Source organism: Macrobrachium nipponense, chromosome 11 (genome assembly GCF_015104395.2).
Source record: "Macrobrachium nipponense isolate FS-2020 chromosome 11, ASM1510439v2, whole genome shotgun sequence".
Lineage (NCBI taxonomy): Eukaryota > Metazoa > Arthropoda > Malacostraca > Decapoda > Palaemonidae > Macrobrachium > Macrobrachium nipponense.
In genome coordinates this window covers 85,256,586-85,272,256 of record NC_061087.1, presented here as the reverse complement: position 1 = coordinate 85,272,256, position 15,671 = coordinate 85,256,586, and the positions used below count along the sequence as shown (strand labels likewise).

Genomic DNA, 15,671 nt, shown 5'->3' with positions numbered 1-15,671 from the left:
ATATTTGTTGAAAAATATTCACATTAATTTACAGAGAACAAAGATTCAGTAACTTTTTTTACATTTATATATATATATATTTTTTTTTATATTTTGCAATTTTCTTTGTAAAATTATATTTACAACCGACATACTATCGTAAAAGACGAACAAAAAACAACAGCAACTCCTTGGTATGTTTATGAGCAAATTTACAAAAAGATGTCATGTGAGAGAGAGACACAGAACATTCCCCCTTCGAGTCACAGGCACTACTGAAATCCTGAGGCTCCCACACTCATGATCTTAGTCAGTATAAAAGTTGCCATAAGTGAATTTAGGGGCTATAAAAGTGTTGGCACCTCTTTCCCTCCCGATTCTTTCCAAATTAATGGTACATAATATTTTTTAGCACCTGAAATCTGTTATTACTATTCCTGAGGATCAATCCGTCAATTAAGGGTTAACAAGGTAGTTAGCTAGTTATCTACCTGTCCGGTCATTGGTAGTTCCTCCAACTGGACGTAAACATTCCAATTTGCTTTCGGCTGTTGTTGCGGACAGACGTGTTCTCCACCACTATGCCTGACTGTTTACTGCTGTTTTATTGTAATCTCGGTGGGATTTTTCTTTATTTCTTATTATAAGTTACAATTGTTGTTGTGATAAGTTTGTGATATAGTGAATCATGCAAACCTATGATTTGCAACTTCTTTATAAGTTATGATCGTTGTTTTGATATTGTGTTTATGCAAACCTATGAATCACAACAACCTTGTACCCTGCCCCTGGGCGCTGCCCCAGGATGAGGGTAGGAGGTGCAGAAAAATCCGCGCCTCGATAGATCGATCTTCATATTTTTATTCGCGGAGTTCTCCTTTTGGTCTATGACACTGGGGAAAGTTTGCCAGGAGGAGGAATACATTGGACTACCTTTGATGAGGGTAAGACACCTCCCACCACATCGAGGTACTAGCCTCATCTTCCTTTGTATATACCGCCTCCTGGCAATCATCCCGTACTCGCTGTCGCCCCTCTGGGAGGCGCTTCATCTTCTTCCCCTCTTGACGAGTCGGAGAAGGAAGAAGGGGTGGGGGGACGCTGTAGTCCCAGACCTGGGGATCACTCCTTTAGGGTCCTCCCCTCACTTTGAAGTACAGAAGTACCTCGAGATACGAAAGGCTCAACTTACGAAAAACTCGATATACGAAAGCCAATACGAAAAATTTAACGGCTCTACATACGAAAAGTTTTCAAGATACGAAAGGTTTCTGAAAAGTCCGAGATTCGCCCGGATAACAAATTTGAAAATCGCGCCGCGCGCCGCCATCTTAGTATACTAGTAGACTCGCCACCATCCTCCTGCTCTCCCATTGGTTCCTGATGCTAGTTGCAGCCATGAAATCCTTCTCTCCTATTGGCCAGCGTCCCTCCCATCATGCATCTACTATGTAAACGTGGTGGCGTGGCTCGACCACTCGGTACCAGCATTAGTACGCACCCGGTATTCGTTTTCGGGATCGTCAATGTGTGTAGTGTACGTATAATCAAGGCACTCCAAGTTTATGTTAAAGGTCAGCAGCCGAACATTCAGTACCCAAATCAGTTGCAGAGAGAGCATTTGGTTGAACAGGGTTTTGATGGACACCAGTGCCAACAGAGTCATGAGGTGCAAAAAACCAAAGTTGAAATTCTGTAAAAAAATAAAGTAAAAAAAGGAAAAAAAAAAAGTTAAAAATAAAAAAAAAGAAAAAAACGGCAGAAATTAAAGCAGCTTTTCATAAAGTGCAATCATTTGTAGAAGACACCCCCTGAAAAGGCTCACAGGAACATTGTGAAAAATTTTTTTTAAAGTGCGTACGTACGTACATACATTTAAAAAAAAAAATGGCAGAAATTAAAGCCGAATTTCATAAAGTGCAATCATTTGTAGAAGACACCCCCCGAAAAGGCTCACACAGGAACATTGTGAATAAAGTTACATAGGCAGAAGCAATCTTCCTTGGATAGTTACGTATGCTACTGTCAGAGGCGCTGCTACCAGTCCTGCAAACACGCACTCTGGGAAGCCTCTATCGACAATAAGGTAACCTGGACCCGTTTACTTGGGTTTCAGTCTGTTGCTGCATCACCGCACAAGCTAGAGAATCTCTCTCTCTCTCTCTCTCTCTCTCTCTCTCTCTCTCTCTCTCTCTCTCTCTCTCTCTCTCTCTCTCTCTCTCTCTCTCTCCAGGAAGCAGTGGCACTGGAGACTACCGTTATGGCAGCTCTTCAGGCAGTCTCCTGGCTAGACTTGTGATCCTTCACAGTGGCTAGAGTTGCTGCTTCTCCGGGGCCATTGTCCCGGAGGAAGACTCAGCATTCAGGAGACTGTACCTGTCAGGAGGTAGGGCTTTCGTACCTGGCACTAGCCAGCTACTTGCAAACAACTTGGCCCGGAGTCGGTTGGTACTGGCTTTTATAAATGGACCCCTAATGGATTTCACCTCTTATCAAGAACAGGTGGATACTACAATAATCAAGCACAGGGCTTTCTCTTGCTGGCTCTCCCACTTCTTCAGAAGTGGGAGCTGAGATGCTGTCCCAGGGACCAGGGTCTTTGGGGGGGGGGGGGGGGGTGCGCCTCTGGAAACCAAGGTTTGTTCTCCAGCCTCTGTTCCCAAGGGCACTGCTCTTGGGACAGGGACTGTCAGAATCTTGTTCGCAAGAATCTCCGAATGTATGACCTCCTAAGAGAGGATGTACATCCACAGTGAAGGAAGGGGGTCTCCTTGCCATGGCAGTGACACGGGGCAAGAGCAGGGCCCGAGCCGTGGCTCGGACCCACCTGTGAAGAACAAGCTTAGTTCTGCTACAGGGGCCAAGGTCGATGTCGCTGTTTCTTGGAGCAAGAGACTTGGAGAAGAACAGGAGGTCGCCTGTTCGTTCCTCTTTACTCAAGGTTTCGACCTTGAAGAGGGCTAGGATGGGTCTTGAAGATGATACATGTCCTCGCCAAGCTACTGGCAGTGTCGCTGTTGGCCACAGCTCTGGTAGCTAAGATGCTGCTAGCCATGTTGCTGCTACAGCTTGGAGAGAACCATACATGTACATCTGGAAAGTACCTAGCCAAGGCGATCGTGCTCTCCTAGACCCACGCCCTTGCTCTCACTGCTGGCTGACACAAGGATGAGGCTCATTCCCTTGACAGCAGAACTGTTACTGGGAATGAGAGCATCCAATACTCCTCATATTCCTTCTACTTCCTCGAGCTGCAATAGAAGTATAAGAAGAAACTTAGCATAGACACTGTAAAAGTCGTGTTGGACTGGTCCCCAGGATTCTACAGCCAGGTCTCGTAGAGAAGACCTCCAGGGGGATAGAGACTGGGCATAGACTTTTCTCCCCTGAACAGTTTCTTAGCCAGACGTGGTTCAAGATAGAGACAACACGAAAAATGTTTGGCTCTGTAGAGACAACACGAACAATATTTGCCTCTTAACAGGGAGAACGACTTCATGATGTGTCAATTACCCAGATGTTGTGACGCCAGATATAATACACAATCAATCAATCAATCGTGCTGATGGTTTACTGAAGGATGCGTATTTCCAGATATCCATCCACAAATCCTATCGAAAGTATCTCCACTTCGTCCTTGCAGAGATGGTCTACCAATTCAGAACACTTTGTTGCAGACTCTTGACTGCTCCCCAGGTGTTCAAAAGAGTGTTCCTGTTAGCGGTTTTTAAAGACAGGAATCGACTCCTCGAGTTTTACTGGGATCTGAAGACCCGGATAAATCACGAGAAGTCCGATTTTGAGCCCAAGCAGAGGACGTGGTACCTGTGCATGCTGATAGACAAGAGTTCCCCTCGAACTCTTAGTACTAGCATGTTCAGGTTAGGCAGTGAGGTGGTTCCTGTCTCAACAGGAACAGCCAGCTCGGCTGTGGCTCATCGTGATACATTGCCTGTCATCCCTGAAGAGTCTGATGCATCGACCGAGGATGAGACTCACATCGAGAGCAGTTACAGACTGCAGAGGTGCAAGAACTTCACGACAAACACCTTCACATCAATGTCCTGAAACTCAAAGCAGCCTTCCTGGTTCTCCAAGAGTTTCGGGAATGTGTGATAGGACACTGTGGCATTGATAATCGACACTACAGTAGTGATACATGTCAGCAAGCAAGAGACTTACCTTTCTCGAGCTTCATCTTGACAATGCAGGTGATCTAGTGGGCAACAGCACATGCGATAGCGTGGTCAACCAGATGCATTCCAGATGAGGAATGTAATCGCAGACAAGCTCAGCCGCCAGGATCAGGTGGTAAGGACCAAATGGTCTTTTCACCAAGATGGAAAGGTTTATCTTTTGGGGACATCTAGTTATAGACTTGCTCACCACCTTGCTCAACAGGAAGCTAAAGACCTCTTCCTTTGTTCCAGACCCATGGGCAGCTACAATGGACATGTTCCAACATCAGTGGAACATCCTTGAAGTTTACGCCTTTCCCCCATTGTTTCCTGATTGGAGCAGGGATCGGCATGCTGATCACCCCGAATCTTTGGAGGACTCTGGTGGCACTCAAATGGCCTGAGGCCATTTGATTCCCGACCTTTTGGCTCTTCTCTCCGAGATATTGAGAGAAAGTCCCCCATGGCAGAACTGCTGTGCCAGCAACAGGCTGAACGGTACCTTGTCTTCCCTGTGCTTTCACGACTGGGAGATATCCATCATCTCTTGCGGGTGAGATTATTTCTCGCTAAGCTAACAGAGATGGCAGGATGCCCCAGACAGCCCTCTGCAGGTTACCAGGGAAAGTGGGCCGTCTTCTGTGGTTGGTGTCGTAGACAGGGTATCCCTCAGGTCAGAGCCGCTCTTCAACAGGTTGTGGATTTCATCCTCTTCCTTCCCTAGAGAAGCTGTCTCCCTTCTCAGCTGTACAACTACAGAGCCGCACTGGCCCTATTCTTGAAGCTGAAGGGTATTGATATCTCATCTTCTTTGAGATATCATTACTCATAGAACTTAGAGAGGTCTTGCCCACCCAGGAATCTCAGACCTCTAGAGTGGGACGTAAATCTTGTGCTGCAGAGCTTGACTGCACCCCATTTGACCCCCTTCGAGAGTACTCAGACAGGGATCTGATCCTCGAGACCATCTTTCTGCTTGCCCTGGCATCGATGAAGAGTTGGCAAACTACATGGTCTTTCTTATGATGTAATAGTGGATGGGGACCGGTTACACTTGACTTCGTCCCGAACTTTGACCGAAGAATCAGAGTCCAACGGTTCTGATGCCAGATTCGAGTCCTTTACCACCCCCTCCCTGAGCGACTTCATTGATGATGATGGCTTCGAGAGGTGACTAGGAAGACATACTACTCTGCTGCTGACAACGACGGTACACTTTGTCCAAAGAATTCATGAGGTCGGGTATTGCCCTGTTCCCTCACATTCCGTTGAAACTGTCGGTTTGGGATATTACCCACAGGTCCTTGACACTTTCCCTTCAGACCAGTGGTGGCTGCTCAGTAAGTTGTGTAATATACCCAGTTTCTTAACTGGACAGTATCGCATCTCTCCTTGTTGTATGGTATGATTGAGCATGACTGTGGAGTGACTGGCTCCCCTTTCATGTCTTTCATCCTACTCTTTCCCTTCGGGTAGAGAGTAATGCGGACCATTACATGCTGGACCGAGTGATCGATGCAGGTAAGACACTCCTTGGAGTAATCTATCTATTTTCTTTGATTAGTTAATAGAAGTGATATCCATTCCCTTCACAAGGCAGGGAAGAGGGATCTGGACATAATGGTTCTTAGCTTTCTCTTAAGGGGGGACAAATATTCTCCCCCATATGAGTAAACCCAGAATACTGACTATGATCTTGCAGTCAGTGGCTAGATTCCCTTCCCAGCTCTTAAAACCTGGAAGGAAATCTCAGGTAGGCTGAACTTCCTTCCAGGTAGGCTGAACCCCAGTCGGTTCACTGGAGATCACTCAGACTCCACCCACCAATCAGTGAGTCTTCCTGTAATAAAGGACCGAGGGTTTGTATATCGTGTAGGAACAAATCACAGTTTTTTAAAGTAAATTTTATTTTTCCTACCTATACAAACCTGGGCCAAAAGCAAATTGTAATGTTTACGTCTGGTCTGAGGGACTATCAACAACCGGACTGTTAGTTAACTACCTAACCACCTTGATAAAGAATTCAGCAGCCATGTCCAGGCTACGCCTTAAGTAATTCCTATAGTAAAGGACCTCAGGTTTGTATAGCTAGGAAAAATAGTTTATACTTTAAAAATTTGTGATTTTTCTCTGGAAATACTGACTCTTCTAAATAAAAACTTGCTTTTCGACTTGTTAGTGTAAAGATGTCTGACACAAGTTCGATGAGTACAGGCAGACTGCGGTTAATGGCAGGGGTTCCGTTCCTGGGGGCCTGACGCTAACTGAAAATCGCCTCTAACAGGGCACCACAATCCACTTACGGTGCCCTAGACTTTTAAACGATGCCTTAAACAGTGTCACGCCCAGATATTTTGCCTTAATGTGTAATAACTCTTCAACGAATATGTCAAACTTCATTTACCTAATCATTTACTATGATCTACAAATTTTTAATGCTAGATTTTATGAACTTACCGGGAAATCTTGGCACACACACACACACACACACACACACACACGGAGCAAACCAAATCTGATAACATTGATTTTCTTGCATTTCAGCCGTCCTATGATAGTGAAAAATTACTGTAGTTATGTTACAAATTATGTTTATTAAGTAGAAAATGGTTTAAATACTTTTGCATTATACCTTTATTTGGTATGGAGAAAATATTGGCAAGGGAATATAGAACTGCTAAATTTAAACTGCAATTGTAGCTGAAGCTGAGAAAACAAAATGTTCACACTGCTAATGACATTGAATTATCGTGCATCAGCAACATGGATGCGACTCTATGGCAAATGATAGTGGAGAAAAAGTATTTTAATAAAAAAATATTGGCCATGAAAGAACATTTTCATACATTCAACTTCCCTGTCAGATATATACTTAGCTATAGACTCCGTCGTCCCCGACAGAAATTCAAATTTCGCGCCACTCGCTACAGGTAGGTCAGGTGATCTACCGCCCTGCCCTGGGTGGCAGGACTAGGAACCATTCCCGTTTTCTATCAGATTTTCTCTGTCGCCGGTGGTATCAACATTGTTGTTACTTCCTCCTGACTAGAATTCTTGTTTCAAAGCAATTGATCTTCTTTCGGCTGATTATTTTGGTGACGTACCTGGATCGTTGTTTTGGTATTCGCTACCGTGGACTGGATTTGGATTTTCTTTTGATTTTTCTGAAGAATGTCTGATTCGAGTGTTGGTGTGAGAGTTTGTGTGAATGTAGGCTGCAAGGTGAGGATACCGAAGGCTTCGGTTGATCCTCACACTGTATGCCGACTATGTAGAGGGGTTGATTGTTCTTTAGCTAACACCTGTAATGAGTGTGAAAGTTTGAGTGCTGAAGAATGGAAGACTCTAACTTCTTACTTGAAGAAGTTAGAGAGAGACAGAGTAAGAAGGGCTGCATCTAAGGGTGTAAGTAGTTCAAGGCCTATTGAGCCTTTTTCTGATTCTGTTTTGTCTGAACATCATAATATTGATTCTCCCTCTGTATCAGGGCCTTCACAGGTGGCTAACCCTTCAGATTTGGCTTCAGAGATCGCTGATCTGAAGGCTACCCTTCAAAGGAAGCAATCCAAAATGGTGGCTTTGGAAGGTAAGACCAGTGATTGTGATATATTTAGTGAAGTGAGTGCCCCCAGTGTTGTGGAGGGGGCGTCTGACCGGCTCTGCGACGCTCCCAGGCCTAGACCTCTTCCAAGCTCCCTGGCCCAGAGGAGAAGGAAAGTCGAAAGCCTTACGGAGGTTGTGGAGAATCCCCACCGGTCAGGTGTCCCTTCAGCAGGCTCTGTAGCGCCACAGACTGCTAAGGACCGCTTTCGAAAAAGCGTCCTCCGAGAGTGCTTCTCGTCGTCAGGATCCCCCTCACCTAAACGAGGGTGGAAGGATTCGGACCTTTCCGGGCCCCTGAAGAGGAACTGGAGAGAGCCTTCTTTCAACTCTAGCCCCGAGTGTTTCTCGAAAGAAGAAGCTCCCTCAGTGATCAAGAAGGCTAGGAACGAGTTGGCTTCTCCCTGTGCCGACAGAGTTTGTCTAACTCCTTCTAGATCTCCCTCTCCTCCGGTTGAAGTAGACACGGGAGAGGCTACTCAGAAGATCCTGCTTGCCGTTCAGGAACAGTTAGCTTCCTTGGTAGGAGTTCTTTCTAAAGATCCTCCTCGCAGGAAGGACGTCAGTCTTCCTGTTAAAAGGACTAATCTTCGATCTCCTGCCAGACGCATGGCGCCAGCCAAAACCGAGGAACCTGCCAGGCGTGAGGCATCAGCCAGGCGCGAGGCGCCAGCCTGGCGTGAGGAGTCAGCCAGGCGCGAGGAGCCAGCCAGGCGCGAGGAGCCAGCCAGGCGCGAGGAGCCAGTCAGGCGCGAGATGTCAGCCAGGCGCGAGGCGTCAGCCAGGCGCGAGGCGCCAACCGTACTCGAGGAGCGAGCCAGGTGCTTTAAACCTAGACAAGGTTTGTCTGGATGGGGTCTTGGTAAATCGTTTAGCCCCTCTCCGGTTAGGAGTGTTTCGCCTTCAGAGAGAGACGTTAGGGAAGTGCCTTTGGATGATAAGGTTGGTTCTCCTTCTGATCCTTTCGAGCAAGAGGAAGGTTCAGAAGACGAGGCTCCCAATAGAGAAGGACTGTCTAACTATAAAGTGCTGACAGCTCTCCTGTTGCAAGAATATGGAGATTCTTTAACCCCTGCCGCTCCTCCTTCTCCGCGCTCGCTCTTTTCGAGTTCGAAGGCGCTGAAGTCTTCTTCCTTCCTCAAGATGAGGCCAGCCATCTCTATGAAGAGAGCTCTACAGTCCCTCGATTCATGGATGAAGACTAAGAAAGATCTGGTGAGAACTGTGTTCTGTATGCCTCCTGCTAGACTTAAAGGCAGAAGGGGCATTTGGTACGAGACAGGAGAGAATATGGGAGCTCCCTCGAAAAGGAAAATGACTGAGAAGAGAGGAAGAGCTTCCTTCCGACCCTTTTAAAGGGGGAAGTGATATGGGAAATCTCCAAGCACCAGTAGGTGCCAGGCTCCAGGGATTTGCGGAAGCCTGGGCACTTATAGAAGCCAACACCTGGTCTCTTTCAGTGATCAAGAAGGGCTATTTCATCCCCTTCGAGGACAGTCCTCCCCTGACTTCAATTCCGCGGGAACTGTCCGCCAGATACAAGGACCCTGTTCTGAGGGATACTCTTCGGCTAATGGTGGATCAGATGTGGGACAAAAGAGCTATAGAGCTAGTACTGGATCAAAACTCCCCGGGGTTTTACAATCGCCTTTTTCTTGTCGCAAAGGCTTCGGGGGGCTGGAGACCAGTACTAGACGTAAGCTCTCTAAACAAATTTGTTCAGAAGGAGAAGTTCAGTATGGAGACTTCTGCGACAGTCCTTGCGGCTCTTCGCCAAGGGGATTGGATGGTATCACTAGATCTCCAGGATGCCTATTTCCACGTCCCGATTCATCCTTTGTCGAAGAAGTACCTCCGTTTTATGATGGAGGGAAGGATCTATCAGTTCAGAGCCTTGTGTTTCGGCCTGTCCACAGCTCCTCAAGTATTCACGAGCTTGATGAGAAATGTGGCGAGATGGCTTCACCTAAAGGATGTCAAAATATCTCTATACCTGCACGACTGGCTCATCAGAGCCAGGTCAGAGAGACGGTGTTTGGAAGACCTTACTTTGACCCTAGACCTGATAAAGTCTTTGGGATTACTCGTAAACCTCGAGAAGTCGCAACTGATCCCCAGCCAGAACATAGTCTATCTGGGGATTCAGATGGATTCTCTGGGTTTTCGAGTATTTCCTTCTCAAGAGAGACTCATAAGAGGCTTAGAGAAAGTCTCTCTCTTCTTAGGGAAAGAACACAGTTCGGCGAGGGAATGGTTGAGCCTTCTAGGGACCTTTTCCTTGCTCGAACAGTTCTTTCCCCTAGAAAGACTTCATCTTTGTCCTCTTCAGGTCTTTCTCAAGAGAACTTGGAACTGGAAGACAGGACTTCTCTCGGACTTGTTTCCCATTCCGTTAGAGATAAAGCAGCACTTGAAATGGTGGTTGCCCCCTTTACAAGAAAACAGAGGGATATCCCTGGAGATTTGGAACCCAAGCCTAGTGCTGTTTTCCGACGTGTCGGAGACGGGTTGGGGAGCAACCTTGGGGCCGAAAGAGGTGTCAGGCACCTGGAGTACAGATCAGGTGTCCTGGCACATAAATTGCAAGGAGTTGTTAGCCGTTCACCTGGCTCTAAAGAGCTTTGAGCCTTTAGTCACAAATGGTGTAGTCCAGGTAAACTCGGACAACACCACCGCTCTAGCATACATAAGGAAACAAGGAGGGACGCACTCGTTCTTCCTATACGAGCTCGCAAGAGACCTGCTCGTTTGGGCGAGTCAAAGGAACATCTCCCTCTTGACAAGATTTGTTCAGGGACAGAGGAACGTGAGACCGGACAGGCTGAGCAGGAGGAACCAGGTCCTTCACACAGAATGGACCCTCCACTCAGAAGTGTGTCAGAGTCTCTGGTCTCTTTGGGGGAAACCTCATGTAGACCTGTTCGCCACGTTCCTCTCCAAGAGATTGGAAGTCTTTTGCTCGGTGGTAGAAGACCCCAGAGCATTAGCAGTAGACGCCTTCCTTCTAGACTGGTCCAACGTAGAGGTTTACGTATTTCCCCCATTCAAGATTCTGGGGCAAGTGCTCAAGAAGTTTGTGGCCTCGAAGGGGATGAAAATGACTCTGATAGCCCCCTTTTGGCCAGCGCACGATTGGTTCACAGAGGTAGTGGAGTGGACAGTGGATTTCCCCAGATCCCTTCCAAGAAGGATGGATCTGCTCAAACAACCCCACTTCGAGAGGTATCATCAAAACCTCCCGCTCTCGCTCTGACTGCCTTTCGACTATCGAAAGACTTGTCAGAGCGAGGGGCTTTTCTCGCAAGGCTGCAAGCGCGATCGCTAGAGCCCGCAGATCTTCGACAATGCGAGTCTATCATTCGAAGTGGGAGGTGTTTAGAAGATGGTGTAGGTCGAAGAAGCTGTCCTCCTCCAGTACCTCTGTGACCGAAATTCCTGATTTCCTGCTGTTCCTTAGAGAGGAATCACACCGTTCTGTATCGACTATAAAGGGATACAGGAGTATGCTTTCGGCCGTATTCAGAAATAGAGGCTTAGATCTTGCGGAGAATAAGGATCTGCACGATCTAATTAGGTCCTTTGAGACTTCAAAGTCTAAGGAACCAAGTCCTCCTAGCTGGAACCTAGACGTCGTCCTTAAGTTTCTGACTTCCAAAAGGTTCGAACCTCCTCATCCTCTTTTCGAGATGTCACAAGAAAGTGCTTGTTTCTTTTGTCTCTTGCGACAGCCAAAAGAGTTAGTGAGCTGCACGCCCTAGATGCTAGGGTAGGTTTAAAGGAGACTCAACCATCTGTTCGTTTAAAGCGCTGTTTCTGGCGAAGAACGAAATCCTTCGAAACACTGGCCCAGAAACTTCGAAGTAAAAGGCTTGTCCAATCTTGTAGGTAGAGAGGCAGAAAGGTCTCTTTGCCCTGTGAGAGCTCTTAAATTCTACCTGGATAAGAAGAAGCAGATGGGAGGTTCTAGACAAGGTCTTTGGTGCTCCGTTAACCTCTTCATTACCGAAAGTTTGTTGGAGGTAGGTGGGTACCACCATTGAAGTCTACTATACCGCACCGGGTGCATAAAGGTGGTACGCATAGTACCACCAAAACTCCTCTTTTCAGATAGGGACTTCCAATCATTCTGTAATTTCGGTTTGAAGAGTTTTTGAAGCAAAATAAACAGTATGACACGATGCCAGACGTATGATGAAACCCCAAAAATAGTATTATTACTGCTTATAGTAGTGTGTAGGTGACAGATGACTGCGTCTCAACAAAAAATCACAAAACCAGACAAGCGGTGTAAACATGTAATAACTTCTACCCAAGTAAAAAACCAGTTGTATCATCATTTACTGATTTTATTTATTTATTCACTTATTACATTTTACAAATAAAAGATATGAACACCAGATAATGAAGGTAGAAATAAAGCCTTATAGTAACTTTATATATAAAACCAAACCAGAGAAAAGCAAAAAAGCGATTTTTTCTGAGGACAAGAAACTTGAAAAATTAGTTTAGATACCCCTAATGCCCCTAAAGTTGTTTTCTGTGATGAAACTAATCTTAGAAAAACGTAGAAAATGACATCGCCAATTTTGAAAGATATACTATAAAAATTTGCGATTTCCATATTTATTGGCGGGGCTTTCGCTTTAGTTTTTGCTCTTTTTTTTTTTGTTATTACGTGCTTATTTACTGTTCTATTTTGATAATTACTTTATGTGCATGTTCCAGGTGCAATATACCAACATTCTGTAAGACCGAATTTCTATTCAAGACCGTAGTTTTCTCATCGACCACCAGTGTCCCTTGTACAAGGGACACTGAGTTTCACATTTTTTTTCATAAAATCATTTATTTTCCCTGTAGGATGATAAAACTAACAGAGAAATATGCGTTATTATAGTGCTAATAATACCTGATAATTTCATTAGCCTGTCTTGATTAGTGTATTTTTGGCAAATATTTTTACGATGGGCACCCCTCCAAACTCGAGTCACTACCGAGAGATTCAGTTCGGCAGCGAAACACAATGTTTACATTCTGCTCACCCACCCGGTAAAGAAGGGGTTAAAGATCCAGCAAGACCGATGTCTAAGAATGCTTTGGGCCTTCTTTGTGAGAAGCGTCATTACAGATGCACACAAGAAATCTGCCACCCCGATGACTCTTTTAAACTTTTGAGAGTAAGAGCTCAGGTGAGGTGAGAGCAGTTGCGACGTCTCTCTTTTCAAAGAAATATGTCGCTAAAGAATATCTTGGAAGCGACTTATTGGAGGTGCAACTCAGTGTTTGCATCGCACTATTCGAAAGACGTTCGTGTGACTTACGAGAAATGTTTTTCTCTGGGTCCGTTCGTGTCAGCAGATATGATCCTGGGTATGGGAGCGAGCACAGATCCTTAATTTTCTTGCGTACCTTCTATTAGATATGTTCTTGGCTTTCTGCTGGCAAAAGTGCTAGATGTCGTACAGGACGGGGATGGTCACTAGTTGGTGCAGTAAGGAAACCCTTATTGTGATATCTTAGAAGAGTATTTAAAATTTTTTATTTTTATAATTTTTTGTATGCGTGTATACTGTGTTATTTGAGTTCTGGTTGTTTGTGAAGAGTTGGGGGATAACTCTGAACAATCTTTAGTACTAACATGGTGGTTAGGATCAGGTGATCGGGATCGGTTGTTTGCTCCTTCAAAAGGTGTGTTGTCATATTAGTGGATCAGCACCCATTGACAAATACCATTTAGGCTCTGCAGAGTAAGCAGATAAGACCCCATCGGCAGACCCACAAGAACTCTTGGCCATAGATCAAATATCTCGCTAAGTCTTTTGAGGTGATGCAGACTCCTGGGCAACAACCATGAAGTCTTCCACCTATCAGGTAGGAACAAAGGTCTATTAATACCTACAACATATGTTGTTTACCTGTCTATTTCAGTAGTTAGCTGTCTCTTACCCTCCACCAAAGGGTGCCAATCAGCTAAGTATATATCTGACAGGGAAGTTGAATGTATGAAAATGATATTGTTATGATACAATAAAGTTTCATACATACTTACCTGGCAGATATATACGATTAATGGCCCACCCGGCCTCCCCGCAAGAGACAGGTGGAAGAGAGAAAATCTGATAGAAAACGGGAATGGTTCCTAGTCCTGCCACCCAGGGCAGGGCGGTAGATCACCTGACCTACCTGTAGCGAGTGGCGCGAAATTTGAATTTCTGTCGGGGACGACGGAGTCTATAGCTAAGTATATATCTGCCAGGTAAGTATGTATGAAACTTTATTGTATCATAACAATATCATGTTTTATACTGTTGTTTTCTCGCTGATAACAGATAAATACATAAATATTGTATTATTATGAAATAGGATGAAAATAACAAATGTAATCAGTTTTTTTTTTTTTTTTTTTTTTTTTTTTTTTTTTTTTTTTACACAAAATAACATGCTCCTGACACCATCTATTAAAAAAAAATAACAGTCAAGTTCACAACAAACACCATCTACTAACGGAAAAAAAATAACAATCGAGTTCTCGGCAGGTTGCTCACAAGCAAAAACCGCCATTAACCGAACCTCTGCAATTTATGGTGCTTGTGGCGCCAAATTTCGGCTAATGGCTCCGTAACTTTATTATCAGCATCTTACGGCGCCATAACACTATTATCAGCATCTTATGGCGCCGTAACACTATTATCAGCATCTTATGGCACCGTAACACTATTATCAGCATCTTATGGCTTGTTATGGCGCCATAAATCGCCGATTTTAGGGCACTAGAGAATCGCCATAAAACCAGAGCGCCGTTAACTGAGTCCACCGATAACTGTATTTAAGTCATACTTCAACTTTTAAAAACACTTCATTATAACAAAAAATAACCTATTTATGCTAAATAGAAGCAAGAAAATCCCTCTGAATCGAGTTAAATAGGGCAAAATAACCCTGCTTCTGCCCTCAGCTGATTTTTACCAACCAAAATATAGATCGGTTTGTTTGTATTTTATGATTCTATACATAGTAATATGAGACTACATAGACTGTTATTGGATACAGTGAAGTAAAGCAAACTTTTTAAAAGAGCCAAGGAAAGCATGCATATTCATTTTGCATATATTTTATGAGGGTTTCTCTGCGCACATATGAATAGAGTTTCTAGAGATTAATTTATGCTAAATAGAAGCAAGAAAATCATTCTGAATTGAGTTAAATACTGTGAAATAATCATACCTTGGCATTCAGCTGATTTTTCCAAACCAAAACATGATCGGTCTATTTGTATATTTTATAATACAAATAGTAATACAAGACTACATACAGTATTATTGGATACAATGAAGTAAAAGATAACTTTTTAAAAGAGCAGAGGAAAAGATGCATACGTATTTGTTATGTTTGTGTTTTATGAGGGGGTCTCAGCACTTAACCTAAGCCACTGATAACCAGACAGTGGTGCTATAAAGCCTATCGTGGGTAAAACCCAGTTATGAATATATTTAACGAGCACTGTAAAACCGAAATGCCGCTAACCAACACCGACTGTAACTGTGGGCTGCCTGTATTCGTTATTGTAGCACTGGCTACAATACTAGACTTCAGCAAAGCATGATTCACACTAAATGTACATCTTGCAGGGGACAAGTGTGTTCAGCTAGTATGGCTTGTGATGAGTGTAAGGATTGGAAAATCTTAGACTGGAATTTGAATAAGCTAGAGAAAGACAGAAAGAAAAGCCTCTTCTAGTGACAAGAATTTAGCTAGTGAGGAATCGGCTAAATCTTCTGAATTACCTATTGTTTCTCTCTCTGCTTTATCCCCCACTAAATAGTCCAGCCTCTCTTTCACCTAACCATGGAACCAGCTTCCACACTCCTAAACCCAATGCCAGTGCCATTCTTGAGAAAAAATTTGACATGTTAG

At 44.5% G+C, this 15,671-nt stretch overlaps 1 protein-coding gene across 4 annotated transcripts in view; it reads left to right on the top strand.

Moving 5' to 3' along the window:
- Positions 1-15,671, top strand: part of LOC135206812 (terminal uridylyltransferase 7-like) — a 294,251-nt gene that overhangs the window by 152,357 nt on the left and 126,223 nt on the right. The window lies entirely within an intron of this gene.